At 46.0% G+C, this 18,577-nt stretch overlaps 1 protein-coding gene across 3 annotated transcripts in view; it reads right to left on the bottom strand.

The window, feature by feature from the left end:
- Nucleotides 1-18,577, bottom strand: part of SHANK2 (SH3 and multiple ankyrin repeat domains 2) — a 514,254-nt gene that overhangs the window by 298,927 nt on the left and 196,750 nt on the right. The gene's annotated exons all lie outside the window — the stretch shown is intronic.

Below are 18,577 nucleotides of genomic sequence, written 5' to 3'. Positions count from 1 at the left end.
TAAAAAGTGGGTTTTTGAAAACTTCTGAAAAATTTCAAGATTTGCTTCTAAACTTCTAAGCCTTGTAACATCCCCCAAAAATAAAATATCATTCCCAAACTGATCCAAACATGAAGTAGACATATGGGGAATGTAAAGTAATAACTATTTGTGTAGGTATTACTATGTATTATGGAAGTAGAGAAATTGAAACTTGGAAATTTGCCATTTTTTTACAAATTTTTGGTAAATTTGGTATTTTTTTTATAAATAATAATGTTTTTTTTTTTTACTTCATTTTACCAGTGTCATGAATACAATATGTGATGAAAAGTCAAAGTATTTTAAAGTTATCACCACTTAAAGTGACACTGGTCAGATTTGCAAAAAATGGCCTGGTCCTTAAGGAGTTAAAAGGTCGACCACTGACTTATTATAGTATAGCTACCTTACATCTGGTAGCATTAGACGCAGCGCTTGCTAAGAGCTCGTTTGTATACCCTCTTCCCAGAATTTCAGAGGGGCATTGGCTGGCTTATAAGACTCCTCAAGCCAATTATCTCCTTATGGAAAGCACCTACAGCATTCCTGAATCCTGATCTAGGTGTCACCCAGTTAAGCCAGTTTTCTCTGCTCTGATGAGGGGCAGTCTGCAGATGAGGTGCTGGCTTAGTTATTATCCAAGTCATGTCTCAAGGACTGTTTAAATGGTCAACCATTGACTTATAGGATGGCTACCTTACATCTGGTGGCATGAGAAGCAAAGCTTGCTAAGAGCTCACTTGCATACCCCTACCCTGTTTGCAGTCATCGATCCTAAAATCAGAGTTTGGGGACATAACTGTGCCACAAAATATGGGCATGTAAAAAGTCTCTGAACAAAGTTTTCCCATCACTTGGAGAACTTCTATAAAGTGAGCCTGGCAGGCTCCTCCATGTGTCTGCACGTCTTAGTGAATTAGAGGGTGCAATTATGTCGAATAAACGGACTTGGAAAGCGTCAGACAGGAGGATGGAAAGCAGTGTGCTGCACGTTGTAATAAAAATACATGGATGCTTCCTTCAGAGGGGGCTCATCGCCCTTCTGCAGAGTAGAGATAAATACCTCAATGGCAAAAACCTCAAGACAGAAAAGGAACCTGAACTTAAAGCAGTGCAAAAATGAGACCCCATCCCCCTCCATAGAAGGTCGCATGTGTAAAATAGCCTCAGTTACAAGATGGTGTGACAGACGCTTGTGCTTCTACAGATGGGAGGGCTGAGATATCCAACACTCTCAATGACAACCTGCCACATGTACCATGCATGCCAGCCTATAGCATATACAGATTAGTATAACGGTTGGTGTCCGAGAGATGAGGATATGACACAGGATCCCTATTTAGGCCTCATGCACGGCGTCAGGACTGCCATTGTAGGAGATGGGGCCTTCACTGCACCTCTCATTACATATGGAGGTAGAGAGAGAAAAATTTTGTAAGGCCTCTTTCACACGACCGTATGGCTTTTTCAGTGTTTTGCGGTCCGTTTTAAACGGATCCGTTGTTCCGTTATTTGTTTCCGTTGTGTTTCCGTTTTGTTTTTCCGTTCCGTTTTTCCGTATGGCATATACAGTATACAGTAATTTCATAGAAAAAATTGGGCTGGGCATAACATTTTCAATAGATGGTTCTGCAAAAAACGGAACGGATACGGAAGACATACGGATGCATTTCCGTATTAGGGCTCATGCACACGACCGGATTCCCTCCGAGACATGCGCTCCGTGAGCGGGCCATATGTCCCGGAGCGGCATACATCGTGCGCACGGGAACGCACAGCATCATAGGTTACTATGACGCTGTGAACATCGGGCCGCCCGCGGGGCTATTGTCCTACACTCATATGATATTATGAGTGCAGGACAATAGTCCCGCAGGTGGCCCGATGCGCACAGCATCATAGTAACCTATGTTGCTGTGCGTTCCAGTGCGCACGATGTATGCCGCTCCGGGACATATGGCCCGCTCACGGAGCGCATGTCTCGGAGGGAATCCGGTCGTGTGCATGAGCCCTAATACGGAAATGCATCCGTATGTCTTCCGTATCCGTTCCGTTTTTTGCAGAACCATCTATTGAAAATGTTATGCCCAGCCCAATTTTTTCTATGAAATTACTGTATACTGTATATGCCATACGGAAAAACGGAACGGAAAAACAAAACGGAAACACAACGGAAACAAAAAACGGAACAACGGATCCGTTTAAAACGGACCGCAAAACACTGAAAAAGCCATACGGTCGTGTTCTTGTTACTCCCATAGAAGTGAAAGGAGGATTCTGGGAGTTGTAGTTTCAGAACAGCTGGAGTGTCGGAGGTTGCTGATCCCTGGTCTAAAGCCTTATTCACACAACAGTGTTTTGTCAGTGATTTCGATTAGTGATTCTGAACCAAAATCAGGTGCGCGTCAGAAACACAGAACAGGTGCAAATCTTTCCATTATTCCTGATCTCTGTGTAGGCTCCGCTCGTCGTTTTGGCTTGCAATCACTGATTAAAATCACTGACTAAACACTGTGGGCCAGATTTATCATTAGCTCAGGTCAGAATAATGGAGTGAAAAAGTCCCAAAAAAGTCCCAAACGCTAAAACTGCGCACAAATTTGCGACTTTTTTCTGCTCTGCACTATGCTCGCCAGTTTTCTGAAAGTGGGCGTGTTTTCTTATGTAAATGAATCTCTAGACAGATTTACTATTGGGACTATTTAAAAAGTCGGAAAAAAGTCGCAATTTCACTCCAGTGAGGACCATGCTTATCTTATAAGACTTTTTAATAGAACATGCGACTTTTTCATAAAAACGTGCGACTTTTTCGTAAATATGTGCGACTTTTGTAAAGCTGCTTACTGACGGATAAACTGCTACCGTCAAACCACATTTATTACAGTCTTAAGGGCCGATCATAAATCTGACTTGGCTAAAACTGACTTTAGCCATATGTGAAAGTGGAGTGAGCGGTCAGAGGAATGATAAATCTGGCCCTGAGTGTGTGAATAATGCCTTAGGCTATGCTTAGATACATGCAACGGTTCTTGTCCTGCCGAAACCTGACAGTCATGCCAGAAAGCGGCCGGATCCCATTATAGTCTGTAGAGTCCGGCAGTGTAGGGTAGTATACGGTAATGCTGAATCTGGTGAACTCCGGCAGGCTGTTCCCTACCGGAACAGCTCTCTGGATCAGGTTACCGGAAATGTGAACGTAGCCGTAAGTCTATTTTCACGCTCGCGTTTTGGCTTTCCATTTGTGAGATCCGTTCAGGGCTCTCACAAGCGGTCCAAAACGGATCAGTTTGCATTCTAATGCATTCTGAATGGAAAAGGATCCGCTCAGAATGCATCAGTTTGCCTCCGTTCCGTTTCCATTCTGCTTTGGAGACAGACACCAAAACGCTGCTGAGCCAAACGGATCCCTCCTGACACACAATGTAAGTCAATGGGGACGGATCTGTTTTCTCTGACACAATCTGGCACAATAGAAAACTGATCCGTCCTCCATTGACTTTCAGTGATGTTCATGACGGATCCGTCTTGGCTATGTTACAGATAATACAAACGGATCCGTTCTGAACGGATGCAGACGGTTGTATTATCTGATCGGATCCGTCCATGACTGATCCGCACAAAACGCGAGTGTGAAAGTAGCCTAAGCTGCAATCTTACTTCAATACTGCGGTACCAAAAGTAGAGTAACAGCTCTAGAAAAAAGTGTTATGTTTAACCCAAAAACGTGCAAAGGTGCATCATAATTTACACCAAGAAAAACAGATTTACAGAGGAACCTGCCGCAGGATCAACCCAGGATCAACCCTATCATATCAAACACACTGCATAGTAGGGTTAATTCTGCTGATTAAATGATGCCTGTCTTGTGAAAATCTGTTCCGGGGACGGGGGACGACGACTGATGACCTATCCTCAGGCTAGGTCAATAATATCTGATTGGTGAGGGTCCAACACCCCGTACCCCTATGATCAGCTCTTCCCTGCAACCTCCGGCGCTGAAACTAGCACTAAGAATGGAACAGGGAGCACAGCGCCGTTCAAACTGTAGTGGCCGCGCTGGGTTACTGCAGCTGAGCTGCCAGGTGCAGTAACCCGGCACAGCCACTACACTTTAAATGGCGCTGTGCTTCCTGCTCCATTCATGAACAAGTTCCAGCACAGGAAGCTGCAAGAAACAGGTGTTAAAGGGAACCTGTCACCGGGATTTTGTGTATAGAGCTGATACATATGCAAATTAACCTGAGATCAGTCCTGTCCCTGACTCCTCTCACGTACAGGACTCATCTCAGGTTAATTTGCATATGTATCAAATAGTTTTTTTAACCTAATAAAAGCACACAGAGCTATGGGGACTGGGTATTGCGGATGTGCTAGCGGCCATCTAGCAAACCCATGTCCTCAGCTCTATACACAAAATCCTGGTGACAGGTTCCCTTTAATGGAGGTGCGGCGTGATAGACCCTCACCAATCAGATATTAATGACCTATTCTGATCATAGGTTATCGATAACAGAAGCCTGGAAAATTTTGCAAAAAATAATTTTTTCTTGTGAACTCCACCACCATTTTCCACAAGACAGGTATAATTTTAATCAACAGGATCAACCCTACTAGGCAGCATGGTTGCTTCAATAGGGCTGATCCCATAGGACATGCCATGCCCTTTGTCACATCTGTACACAGCACGGTCTCTGTAGGTTCACCTCATCTCTCTGAACAAGTAACCCCAAAAAAAATGAATAAAAAAAATGAATAAAAAAGTAATGACTCTGCAAAATAAAATGTTCCCTCTGTTCAGATAAAGAGAGAAACGGGGGCGATATACAACTATAAACAATGAGGTTTAGAAATCATCATTTTTATCTGGTGTTCTGATCCATGAACATTTCTCATGGAAGACGTCCTGGAGAAAAAGACAAATCGCTCTATAGGACGGACACAAAACCTGCAGCCTCATCAGATCTGCAGAATGTGGGCTAATGTCTTATTCTGTAGAAAGCAGAATGCATAAGACCAAGCAGGGCCCGCATACCACAGAGGCATCCTCAGCAGCTGCCACCGGCCGGACATGATAAATCTTGTAAGAAAAGTAAAGCATGGCCAGGTCCATGTAGCGCCAAGCAAGTTCAGCCTGGAGTTGAAGACATATATAATCTAAGACAGACTGGTTGCTAGGCATGTGCTGCAGCGTTTAGGTAATGCATCCATGGCAACCAGTCTGTCTTAATCAGCACCTGTCACCTCTCCTGACATGTCTGTTTAGTAACTACATGCATTCTCCTTGCAATAATAATTCTGGTGCATCCATTCCTATAACTCTATGTTGTGCCATTCCTCTATTATTCCTACTAGAAGTCAGCAGTCTGCAAAGAAGGTCCAGATGAGTGTTACCAGTTGGGGGGGGGGGGGGGTGTACCTGCGCAAGTCACTAGTCTTGGATACATAGGGGGTCATTTATTAAGACAGGCCATTTATACACCGGTCTTAATCCTCATTCGCAGGATGCACCAAAGTTATGTATAGGCGCAGGCGCTTGGTTCCACCGGCCGTGCGACATAGTTTAAACTACGCCAGCTCCCTTGCTAGCGTAATATAAGACCATTTTCCATGACGTATACTGGCATAGAAAATGGTAAATGAGTAGGGCCAGCTGGCCCTCTTCCCTGCTCAAACCAGGCCCTTTTTTTCCCACCACCTTGTAAAAGTGGCATCAGGGGAATAGTCTCAGATTTTGCCGCAAAACCTCTCTGTGACAAAATCTGCACCTTAAAAACGCCAAAAACTGGCGTATATTTCTTAACAAATGACCCCATAGTGACTCATGACAACGTAGCGCAACCAAATTCCCTTTCATTATGTGGCGATGAAGCGTCGCTATACTGCAATCTTTGGCCTCATGACATGTTGCACAGCCAAAGTCATCGCGTAGCCTTAGGCATAATACAGTTGTGTTTTCCATCCGCATCACTCCCGCATGCTCCGATTGTGGGTTTAATTTATAGACCTATATGATGCAGGTCTGCTAATCCGGAACACGCGGGAAAACACATTCATTCCGGTGCGGAACGGAACGGAAGCACTACGGAGTGCTTCTGTGGTGTTCCGTTCCATGCTTCTGTTCCGCAAAAAGATAGAAAAAATCTTTTTGCAGAACGGACGGATTCAGTGAAGAAGTCCGGGTTCGGGTCTGGGTACCACTTTTAGATTTTTCTCACGCACGCATGCAAGTCAAAACTGCAATGCACACGTGACGCATCCGGAGCAAATTCGGGATGCCGGTGTAAAAAGAGGCCCAAGGCCCGTGGAGAACCACTGATGTGTGAATACACACATTAAAGTCAACGGATATGTGAGCGCTCCGTGGTCACTACACGTCCTTGATTCACTGACCTGTAAAGGGGTCTAGCCTTGTATCTATATCCCCTGGCCAAGGCAGAGTGACTGGTTGCCAACCCCACCCGGAGCAAATCCCCTGTCAGCCCGCCAACCCCCAGTTACATACATGTAGTATGAACTGTGAAATAATGTCAGAAGTACACCTGTTGTCCTACGGAATGACCCACTGCGATATCAGAGGAGTGGAGTCAAATGACAAACTCCGCTCTGCTTCATTGCCTAGCTCAGCCCTGCTACATCTGTGCTAATAAATCTCTGTGTCTATATACATCATCGAAACAATACGGAAAGATGCAAAATAATAATTCTGCTCAATGATTGCAAAAATTGACAATACCTTATTTCACCTCAACAAATGTCGAGCGCCGTTCTATATTAGTCATAAAATGGGGGCAAGGACTAGCGGCTCCTTTATCACCTTGAGGGATTTGCAAGGCGGTGACCTTCAGAGAGGCTATTACTTAATGCCTGGACCCTGGATGTACAAAGCTGGGCCGTACCTTATGGAGTGGTGGGTACAGGACTCGGCCACCCAGAAGTGCAGACTGCATGGCAGATGTGCCGCTCGCCGGCTCTTTCAGTGATGCCATGAGATATACGGAATAATTAGACGCCGCAGGAGATTGATGACTAATGATTAATCAAGGCAACTTTGCTTCTAAGTGATTAATTTCAGTATTTCTACGCCCCACCTCCCCCCCAAAAAATGTTATAAATTACGTTTCAATCTAATTTAATCCCTGCTCAAACCATCCTTCGCCATGTAAATCAATCACCGCTCGCTCCTACAACACAAGTGTCACTTGAGACATCAGAGAAGGCTGGATCTCTACCAGATAGATAGGGGAATAAACCAAGCGACCAGATCTTTGGGCTGCTGCTGTGGAACTACAGGTCCAAGCAAGCTGCAATGTGGCCCTTTCGTTAGGATGCTGAAGCCAATTCAGGTGTCGTGGAGCCGCAGAGGGACCGGTTCTAGCGCATGTTATTATAATCACCGTCAGTCTGCAAACACTGCTGAGCGGCTGTAGAACTACAACTCTCAACATGCCACCATTAATCTAGGTCTTCATAGTCTACAGCATCCCATTGACCTGTGTCACTGAAGCATGCTCATAATGACAAGTAGCCATCAGATGCTGTGCAGCTGTTGTAGGACTACAGGTCCCAGCAGGATGCTGTGAACGGTTTCAGATGCTACAGTCCCACCAACTAAAAAGTCCCTGAAAGCCTGTTTCATTATAATAACAATGCATCAGCTCACTGGATGTCACAGAGCTGCTGTGGAACTACAAGTCCCAGCAGGCGGCTAGCCTATTTCATTACAATCATAATGTATCAGATTATTGGATGTCACAGAGCAGCTGTGGAACTACAAGTCCCAACAGGACGTTGGGCCTATTTCATCATAATTACAATGCAACGGGTCACTGAATGTCACAGAGCTGCTGTGGAACTACAAGTCCCAGCAAGGCGTTATTTAACCAGTTTCACTGGCCCGTTATTGGAATGGCAAGAAAGCAAGTCGCCAGATGGCACAAAGTGGTTGTGGAACTACAAGTCCCAGCAAAATACGATCAACATATGGTACTGAGCAGTTATGGAACTACAGGTCGCCGCTTAGCTGCAACTTGAGCTTTCCACGGGCTCCATTCACATATGCAGGCTTCAATCAGGTTCTTTGCCGCAGCCCACGAAGAGAAAGTATAAAGCTAGGTCTACACGGCGACATTTTGTCGCAGCAATATCGCGAGACAATTTTTATAATCATAGTCTATGGTGTCACACTGCGACATGCTGCGACGCGACAGTCGCAAAAAATCCATTCGAAATAGATTTTTCTGTGACTGTCGCATCGCAGCATGTCGCAGTGCGACACCATAGACTATCATTATAAAGATTGTCGCGCGACACATGTAGTGGTGCCCTATGTGTCGTGCGACACATGTCATCGTGTTGACCTAGCCTTAGGGGCAGATATTACTTCTCCTTTTTTGGGGGGGGGGGGAAATCCCACTCTTAGATTTGGCATAAAAAAAAAAACCTGAAGATGTGAATACACCCTCTGGCGGTCCCAGTGCCTATCTGGCTAATTTGCGGATTCTCACACGTACACACCAGGTTGGAGTGTGATGAAGACATCCCCCCCCCCCCCCCCCCCATCCATTCATCCAGTTTCTATTCAGAAAGAAGAAGGAGCTTCCCGATGCAAACCCCCGGACACGTCCGTCCATTGTTCATAATCCCACAAACTGTGCAAAAGTGTTTAAAGGCAACGGGTCCATTTAAAGTTTCATATGTTAAACTGCAGGGAGCAGCCGCCCTCCCGGCAGGCACCGCTTACCTTCCTTCTTTGTGAAAGCGCTAAACAAAGACTTCATCTTCTCGGGAGTGGATGTGCCGGGCGCCCTGAGAGTGAGGAGGGCGACTATCCCGTCAGTTTCAGCTGCCTGCAGCCTACATTGAGGAGCAAGTTCCCGGGAAGTGTGGAGGAGCGAGCATTGCTGGGCATGTAGAACCCAGTCCTCTGGTGAAGAGCCCACCCCAGATCCTGTCTGTCAGCTGGGAAACGGCTGCGCGCAGACTGGAGACGCTCAAACATCTTGCCATCTTTCACAGAGTGAGTCATGTGAGCGGCTCGGGTCTGTTCCTCCGCTATTGTAAGGATCGCATTAATGAAGAATCAGGCATGGCTTAAAAGGAGAGAGAGCGGCAGGAAGGGGGTCATGCAATTTCCATGTCACTGGGTAGACTGAACGACACCAGGGGGGTACGGGGAAAGCCACATGCCACCATAGCAGGTACAGGATGAGTGTTTGGAGACTTCTAAATGGACGTGATTTCCAAAACACCTGCACCCTTCTATGGGTGCGTTCACACGTGACAGAGATTTCTACAACCGAAAATCGGTTACATTCGTCTGCTTTGGTGGCAAACACATGGGAGCACATTTACTAAGGGACTTGCGACTATTTTAGGCGTCAGTCCCCATTTTTTTTAAACAATATTTAGTCGCACGGCCAGTTTTACACTGTCTTTGCCAGTTGGGCGGAATGAGGACAGAGTGTGGGCATGTCGGAGGCTGTGCCTTTCCAAGACTCGAAATTTACTAACATTTAAAAGGCGTAAATGTTGACGCCAGGCAGGGGCTGGTGTATTTACGCTAGGTGGAAGGACTGCCACAGATGCGCCTAATTTATGACAAGGCGTTGGCCTAGTCATAAATTAGACACATTTTACAGCAGCGCAAGGGGTAACCAAAGATCGGTGTAAAAAGCCCTATAGATTTTTTGCAAGGCCCGTTATGATACATGGGACGGTCCCAGAAATTTCTGCAGAGGATTGAAAACATGACCAGCAAGAGGGGCGTCACATGACCAGCAAGAGGGGCGTCACATGACCAGCAAGAGGGGCATCACTGAATTTATTTGAAGCATTTTATGACTCGTATACATGGCAGTCATGAGGTGTCGAAAATGGTACTAATTTGAGGTAAGTTTCCCCCATTGTTTACACTGCCAAGCAGCTCACTGTGGGCTGCAGTGTCATTTCCAGCCTCTGAATAACTGCTCTGATCTAAAAATACTTGCCCAATGCTATGACGGATACACAAGCATGAGAAAACAAAAAATGTCGATGGGTGTGGTGTACAAACTTACACCTTACATGCTTCACCTGTGAGTCCTGGCCTAAATGGGGTTGTCCGGGATTAGAAAAACATGGCTGCTTTATGACATCATCAGCAGGGCATCTGCCCGATGGCTATGCCTGGCAGTGCAGTTCAGCTCCGTTGAAGATAATTAAATTAAATTAATGAATTGATGGTGTTGCACCGCCATACCAGATAGGATAGCACAGGAGCCCGACAGATGATTTACTTCCTCTGCAGCGCCGCCACAGGTTGAGTTAGGCATTACATGGTGCCAAATGAAATCAGACAGATTTTTGTGAGGGTGCTGCCACACGTTCAGTTTTTTTGAAGCCGTGTGCAGCGAGCCACAGGGAAGAGTGGAGATGAGAGGAGTGGTGGTAGCAATGACAGTGGTAGCAGAAACCTGCGGTGGCAGTCCTCACCCTGGCACTCCCCGGGGCCATGCGGGGAAGGGAAGGGTGACCCTTTTCTTCACTCCGGGGTACATCCTTGCTTTTGGACTCTTGCCTTTAAAAACATTTTAAAACAGCAATCCGAAGTCATCTTCGGGACCGACTGGTACCTCGATAACGAAGCAGACTTCGGATTGCTGTTTTAAAAGTTGTAAAATTGAAGGCCGAAGTTCTTCACCGAAGTCTTGCGCAACTTCGGACTTAACGAAGTGTACCTTCGCGAAGCCCACACATTTTAAAGCTACAGAGATAGGTCTCCGAACAGCATTAAGCTACATTCACACGAACGTACTTTGTTTCAGTTTTTTTTTTTTTTCCCAGATTGGATGAGGACCCACTCATTTCAATGGGTCCGCAAAAATTGCGGACAGCACACCGTGTGCTGTCCGCATCCCTATAAAGAAATATAGAGCATGTCCTATTCTTGTCCGTTTTGCGGACAAGAATAGGCATTGTTACAATGGATCTGCAAAAAAACGGATGCAACGCGGATGTCACACGGACGTCATCCGTGTTTTTTGTGGATACACGTTTTGCGGACTGCAAAATACATACGATCATGTGAGTGTAGCCTTAAAATGAAGTTGGAGAAACAATCGACTTCGAATCTTGGATCCTACATGCTATTCACTTCATGCACATTAAACTATTTTCTTTCAGTGTCCATTCCGATTTTTTTGGGGGCGGATTGTATGCAGAACCATTCATTTCAATGGGTCTGCAAAAAAAAAAAAAAAAAAAACGGAATTTACTCAGTGTGCATTCCGTTTCCGTATGTCCTGTTATTGTCCGCATTACGGACAAGGATAGGACTGTTCTATTAGGTGCCAGCCGTTCGTTCCACAAAATACGGAATGCACACGAACGTCATCCATATTTTTTGCGGACCGCAAAATACATACGGTCGTGTGCATGAGCCCTAATTGTGATTATCTGAAGTTCTAAGGATGCCTTCACATGTGGCAGATTTTGTTGCAGAGAATTTCTGCGACTGAAAATCAGTTCCATTCACCAGAATGAACCTTGCAGAAAACCGTGTGCTTGCCATTAAAACAAACCCATTCACATGAATAAACTGATTTCCAGCTGCAGAAGATTCTGCAACAAAATCTGCCGCACGTGAAGGCGCCCTAAAGACTGCGTCAATTTGTGATTTTATTGCATGCTGCCCTATTCGTTGCATGCTGTGGATGTAGCCAAAAGCATGCTAGCCCTCCATGAGAGGAGGGAGATCTTTATAGTGCCAAATATGGAGGTTCGGAATGGGTGACCCCTCTCATGAATCCAAAATACCCTAAAAAAGGTCTTAAAAAAATTGAAGACGAGCCCTTGTAACACAGCATTAGTGATGGCCAGTTCGCAGTGTTCGCTGATGAACACATGCGATCTGCCATCTTTATTCCCAAGCCAGGCGATGCAGAGGTAAGTCCTTACCTGTGCCTGCGCCGCGAGCCGCTCTGAAACACATGCGGTCACTGGGATGAAGGCTGTTCTCGGAACTGCCTGCTCCCGGTGACCGCATGTGTTTCAGAGCAGCTCGCGGCGCAGGCACAGGTAAGGGCTTACCTCTGCATCGCCGGGCTTGGGAATAAAGATGGCAGATCACATGTTTTCGTCGGCGAACACTGCGAACTGGCCATCACTGCACAGCATTTACATTCAGCATATTAAATGCAGATTTTCAGTGAGGCCCCAATAACGTGGTAGTTTAACAACCACGGATCTAGATCCTGGCCTTCTCTGTCCATGGACACCTCCTTGGATGCCAGTCAGCGTTACTAAATACTCAAACTGAAAGGTCTCAAAGTGGCATCCAAGGGCAGACTGGGAACTTTAAATGGCCACGGAAAAAAAAATAGAAGTGGCCCCATTTTGTGGTCAGGTCCAAATTGACAGAAGGCGAGTCAACACAAGTAGGCTGAGCCAGCGATACCATATTGCCACACATTATCCCACCCCTGCAGAGCCAAATACCACAGCGCATCACAAAATACTGCCCCAGCGGCACAAAATACTTCCCGAAAAACTGCCCCTCTGTGGTTGCCAGAGCTGCCACATTCTGCTGCCAGTTGCCTTGGGATGGCAATACAGTTGAAGTCTGGAGAGGAGCGTCAGATCATTACTTACCATGGCTGGCGGCCGTGAGGAGGGCTCAGGTGGCCTCCTGGGCATGGGCCCAGTGGGAAGTTTCCCTGTAGGGTCTATGGCCCGACCGACTCTGACAGCATCTAATGGCAATGGGCGGGCGAGGCTTGGCCGTACTGTGGGGTCTGACCCATTTCCAGGTTGTTAACCCATTGGAAAAAGAGCTAAAAGAAAGAAAAGGGTTGCCCAAGTATGCGTTCCACTGGATCAGTTTGGAGGAGGACCATCTTGTGCCGCGTATCTGTGGCAAGGCATTTCTGTACAGTCAAATTAACCGTAAGCCATACAAATGCACCGACTTGACCTACATTTCAGCATAAAAAGGATCCGGCAGCAATTATCTCCCCCACAGTAATTATGATAAAATGCAGCAAGAAGGTGGAAAACCGGAAATTATTTATAAGCAAACAAGCCGTGAGTGGTGGATGTCAGGAGTGTGACGGATCTAACAGGGGGATGCGGGAAACTCATCAGCTTGTGCCCAAGTCGTCTTCACACCGAATGAACGTGTCCAAACTGATTAATCACAGGAGATTTCTGATTTGTCCAGATGGCGGAAAATGAAGTATTTTAACGAAGACAGAGAAATGTATTTACACGGCTTTACTTTCTAATATATAACCAGGGCCGAGAAAAGCCCCTGGGCACCATATGCCATGTTGTCAGGTCACAGACTGTTGTCTTTTATACTTTTGACTGCTCTGTACTTTATCCCCATTTACTTTAGGCCTCATTCACACAACGGTATATTGGTCCACATCCGATCCGCATTCTTTGCGGATTGAATGCGAACCCATTCTTTCGATGCAGTCCCACAAAAAAGATAGACCATGTCCTATTCTTGTCCGTTTTGCAGGCAAGAATAGGTATTGTTACGAGGGATCCACAAAAAAAAAACATGTTTTTTGCGGATCCATATTTTGCAGACCACAAAATACATACAGTCGTGTGAATGAACACTTATGTTTTTTTTTTATGTCTTTCAGGGTTTTTTTTTTAAGTTAAGAAAACTTTGCAGAGGAAAGCCGCAGAGTTTCCCATGACATCCCAATGTTTTGGCTTTGAGGTCGCAGCGACGCGTCTGTCGGAAGAAATCCAGCAGGTTTAGGTTTACTGCAGCTGTTGTGTCACGGTTTTTCTGTCATAACGTTTTTTTTGTTTGTTTTGTTTTTCTGTAGACATGGCCGTATGAGGGCTTTTTGTTATTTGCTGGGCGAATTGTATTTTTTACTGACACCACTTTGGGGTACATAAAACTTTTATTACTTTTGTAGTAATGGGAAAAACCAGTTCCGCCATTGTGTTTTGCAATTTACAATTCACTAGCGTGTTACTGTTATTCTATGGGTCAGTACGATTATACCAAATATGTGTAGTTTTAGGTGTTTTACTACTTTTGCACAATAGCAAGTCCTGTTATGTCGCCGCATTCCAAGAGCCAGAACACAATTCATTCTTGTGCTGATGTAGCCGTAAGTGGCTTGTTTTCTCTGCGGATGACACACAGAAGGCAAAAAAAACAGAAACGTGGACAAACGGCGGAGCCTTCATGGATGATCACTGACACTATTGTCACAGACACAGACATATGAATGAGGCCTAAGGGCTCTTTCACACGAGCGGATGCCGTGCGGGTAATCCACTGCGTAAAAGAGCCCTAAATGTTTCATGTCTGCCACTGTAGACTCTTGCGTTGTGTAACACCTTGAATTTTGAGTAGTGCGCCCTCTTTTCTTTTTCCCATTTAAAATTTATTGATTTTTAATAGAGTTTAAATCACAGTGAGCAAGACTCGTAGCAGTCTAAGGCTACATGCACACGACAGTGCTGTTTTTTGCGGTCCGCAAAAAACGGAAGCCGTCCGTGTGCCTTCTGCAATTTGCGGAACAGAACGGGCAACCCATTGAAGACATTCCTATTCTTGTCCACAAAACGGACAAGAATAGGACATGCTATATTTTTTTTTGCTGGGCCACGGAACGGTGCAACGGATGCGGAAAGCACACGGAGTGCTGTCCGCATCTTTTGCAGCACCATTAAAGTGAATGGGTCCGCATCCGAACCGCAAAAACGGCGGCTCGGATGCGGACCAAAACAACGGTCGTGTGCATGAGGCCTTATACAAACATACTTCTTCAAATAGCATTTCACAATACAACAATAAAAGTATGTAAAATAAAACAGTGTCTCAGCTCTCCATGTCTATAAGGCCTCATGCACACGACCGTGGTGTGTTTTGCGGTCCGCAAATCGCGGATCGGCAAAACATGGATGGCGTCCGTGCGCGTTCCGCAATTTGCGGAACAGCACGGACAGCCTTTACATATAACTGCCTATTCTTGTCCGCAAAGCGTGGACAAGAATAGGACGTGTTATTCTATTTTTGCGGGGCCACGGATGCGGACAGCACACGGAGTGCTGTCCGCATCTTTTGCGGCCCCAATTGAAGTGAATGGGTCCGCATCCAAGCCGCCAAAAGGGCGGCTCGGATGCGGACCAAAACAACGGCCGTGTGCATGAGGCCTAAGGTTATCATAGCCTTGCGAGTGTCCCATGGATGCCAACATATCAAGAATTTGGTTGTCATATTCCGCTGAAGAGCAACCGAATACTCCAGGGATCTGACATCCTGTATCCGAGTATAGAGGTCCGATCCCGTAGGGAGTATAACACGTTTCTAATAGAGGGCAATAAGACAATTAGCTGCAGTTATTATATGAAGGAGCAGCCTGCACTGACCCCTCTTTAGTGCCACTGCCTCTGACTTCCCAGACTACAGACCCCTCTCTATTGAGTCTATAAAGTAGATCACCAACTACTATTTTGAGAAAAACCTACGTTTTGGGGGGCTCTCCCCACCACCTGCTACAAATAAATAATGGCTTGCTTATGACTAGGCTCCAGATATTAATGGCATATCCTCAGGATAGGTCAATAATATCTGTTCCTTGAAGCCTCTGCTGCTGGAACTAGCGCTGTGCAAAGTGTAGTGGTCGTGCCGGGTTACTGCAGCTTAATTCCCATTAATTTCAGTTAGAGCTGAGGTGCAGTAACCCAGCATGACCACTACACTGTGAACGGAGCTGTGCTTCCTGTTCCATTCACTGGAACAGGCTGCAGAGACAGCTGATTGGAGGGGACCCTCACCTATCAAATATTAATGACCTAACCTGAGGATAGGTCATCAATATCGATAGCCTGGAAAACCCCTTTTAAGCTGGAATCTCATTGGGGGTTTTTGGCGTTTATTTTTAGCTAAAGACAGGAGTGGACCCAAAAATAAAACTCGCGTCAAAACAGCATCAAAACTACGTGTGTGTTTTCAGCCTTAGGCCTCTTGCACACGAACTGTGCTGCCCGTGCTGCGGACCGCAATGCACAGGCACTGACCGTGGGCCAAAGGCATGTGGATCGCGACCCCATTCACTTGAATGGGGCCCGTGATCCATACGTTACGTAAAAAGATAGAACAAGTTCTATCTTTTTGCGGAACGGAAGCACCGAACGGAACACCACAGAAGCACTCCGTAGTGCTTCCGTTCCGGGAATTTGCGGACCCATTGAAGTGAATAAGTTGGCATCCGTGATGCGGAATGCACACGGCCGGTGTCCCGTGTATTGCAGACACGCCGTATGCGGGCCGTAATACGGCCACGGGGGAAACACGGTCGTGTGCAAGAGGCCTTAAAGTGAGTCCGTCAGTAGTTTTGACCATGGTAAACTGCTGACAGTGACATTGCAAGGCATACATATCTTTTGCGGAGCAATTCTTATCAGGAGCAGTGAGAATATGAACCTTTATTCTGCCAGGCTCTGCTCCTGCAAGTGTCCAGGAAGCGGAGCATCTCTGTGAAGTGTTCTCTGCACCGAATAGCTTCACATCCCCTCCCCTGACAGCTGTAGAGGTCTCCTGGTTGGAAGCCACCCCTGTCACTCAGAGCAGAGGGAGGAGCTGTGAAACAGATCAACGAAGAGAGCACTTCATGGTAAAGCTCTGCTTCCTGCGCAGTTGCAGGAGCAGTACGTGGCAGAACAAACCTTCGTATTCACTTCCTATGTCTGTCATGCTCTTCCCAGGCCCTACCCAGTGCTGTCAGCAGTTCAGTATGCTCAAATATGCAGACAAGTTCTCTTAGTGTCAGCTTCAACCAATCATAAAATCTTAAGGGTACGTCCACATAGGAAGTAAGAAAAAGACAAAAATAGTTGTGGATTTCAATACGTAATTTTGGAGAAATCAACAGCAAATTCTGCATATATTACATCTACCATATTTTTCGGACTATAAGGCGCACCTAGGATTTGGAGGAGGAAAATAACAAAAAAAATATTTTCCATCAGACCTCAGAGCACAACTCCAATTCGGACCCCCAATCCTCATCAGACCCTCAAATCAGACCCCCATTCTTCATCAAACCTCAGATCAGACCCCAAAATCAGAACTCCCAAGCTCCAGCTCCAGCTTCAGATCAGACCTCTCAACCTCCATCAGTTTCAGATCAGACCCCCCAGCCTCCATCAGCCTCAGATCAGACACCCAGCCTCCATCAGCCTCAGATCAGACCCCCCCAGCCTTTATTTGCCTCAATTCAGCCCTGCATTAGACTCTCCAGCTTCCATCAGACCCCAATCAGACTCAGCTTGGACCCCCCCAGCCCCAATCAGCCTCAGATCAGCCGCCCCAGTCGCACTCAGCCTCAGATTAGACCCACCAGCCTCCATCAGACTCAGATTAGACCCTATCAGCCTCAGATCACACCACTCCAGCCCCCATCAGACATTTAAAAAATAAAATAAATTTACCTCGCTTGCTCTGGACGGCGCCGCAGAGCCAGGACTCACCACTCCATCGCTTCTTCCGGGTCCCGTTCTGTACTGTAACCTGATGGTGCACAGCATCAGCTCATAGTGCATGCATACGTGCACTATGTCCTGCGCTGTGCGCAGTCAGGACACCACAGCAGGGCCCGGAAGAAGACCAGGGAAGGTGAGTACAGCGGTGCTCTCACCTCCCCTTGCCTCCCACATGCTGATGAACGCTTCCATAGTGTAAGTGGTCATTAGCATTCAGACTAAAACGCATTGCCACTTTTCCACTATTTTGGGGGAAGGGGGAGTGTCATATAGTCCGAAAAATACGGTATATATCACAGATTTCACTTTATGAATTGCAAGATCTGCAGAAAGAAACGCACACAGGTCAGTTTCTGCACTGATTTTCTCCACACGGTGTGGATAAGATTTGTTAAAACATCATCCATTTTGCCGTTACTGTAGTGCACTGCAGACCCCCACCAATCAGATATTGATGACCTATCCTCAGGACAGACATTCAATATTGTAATCCCGGAAAACTGTTATTTTGCATTTTTTCTTTTAATTTATGGGAAGGCACATTACATGAAGAATATATAAAACCTCCAAAGACGTTGAATATAAATTAAATTTCCTGATTTCCTCCAGCATGAGGACAGCAGGTAACGGGCTCATTTACATATATGCCATAAATGTGGATGTACACATTTTAATGATTGGCGCTTAAAGAGATCACAGATGTACGTAGGAGGAACATTTACAGAAGCCATATCCAGCATAAAGCACGCTCACACACTATCCTAATGGATTAGCCCAGCATTCAAACACCAAAATGTGTGCATCACCCTGAGGCTGCCGCACAAAAAATAGGTCAGATTGAAGAGAAAGAAAATTGCAGTTATAGAAAATATAGGTAACACTGATGGTCTATTGCTGACTAAAGCAAGAACGTGAACTTACATAGTTGCAGATAGGTAGTCCTCACTAAATGATGCATTTAAAAGGGAGGTCGCACACTATGTATGCGGCGGATTAGCAGTGGCTCAGAATAAAGAACATGGTTTACATTTTATGGTTCTTTAATTACATTACAGCA

The sequence above is a fragment of the Bufo bufo genome, chromosome 10 (genome assembly GCF_905171765.1).
Source record: "Bufo bufo chromosome 10, aBufBuf1.1, whole genome shotgun sequence".
Classification (NCBI taxonomy): Eukaryota; Metazoa; Chordata; class Amphibia; order Anura; family Bufonidae; genus Bufo; species Bufo bufo.
This window is presented reverse-complemented; position numbering and strand designations above follow the sequence as displayed.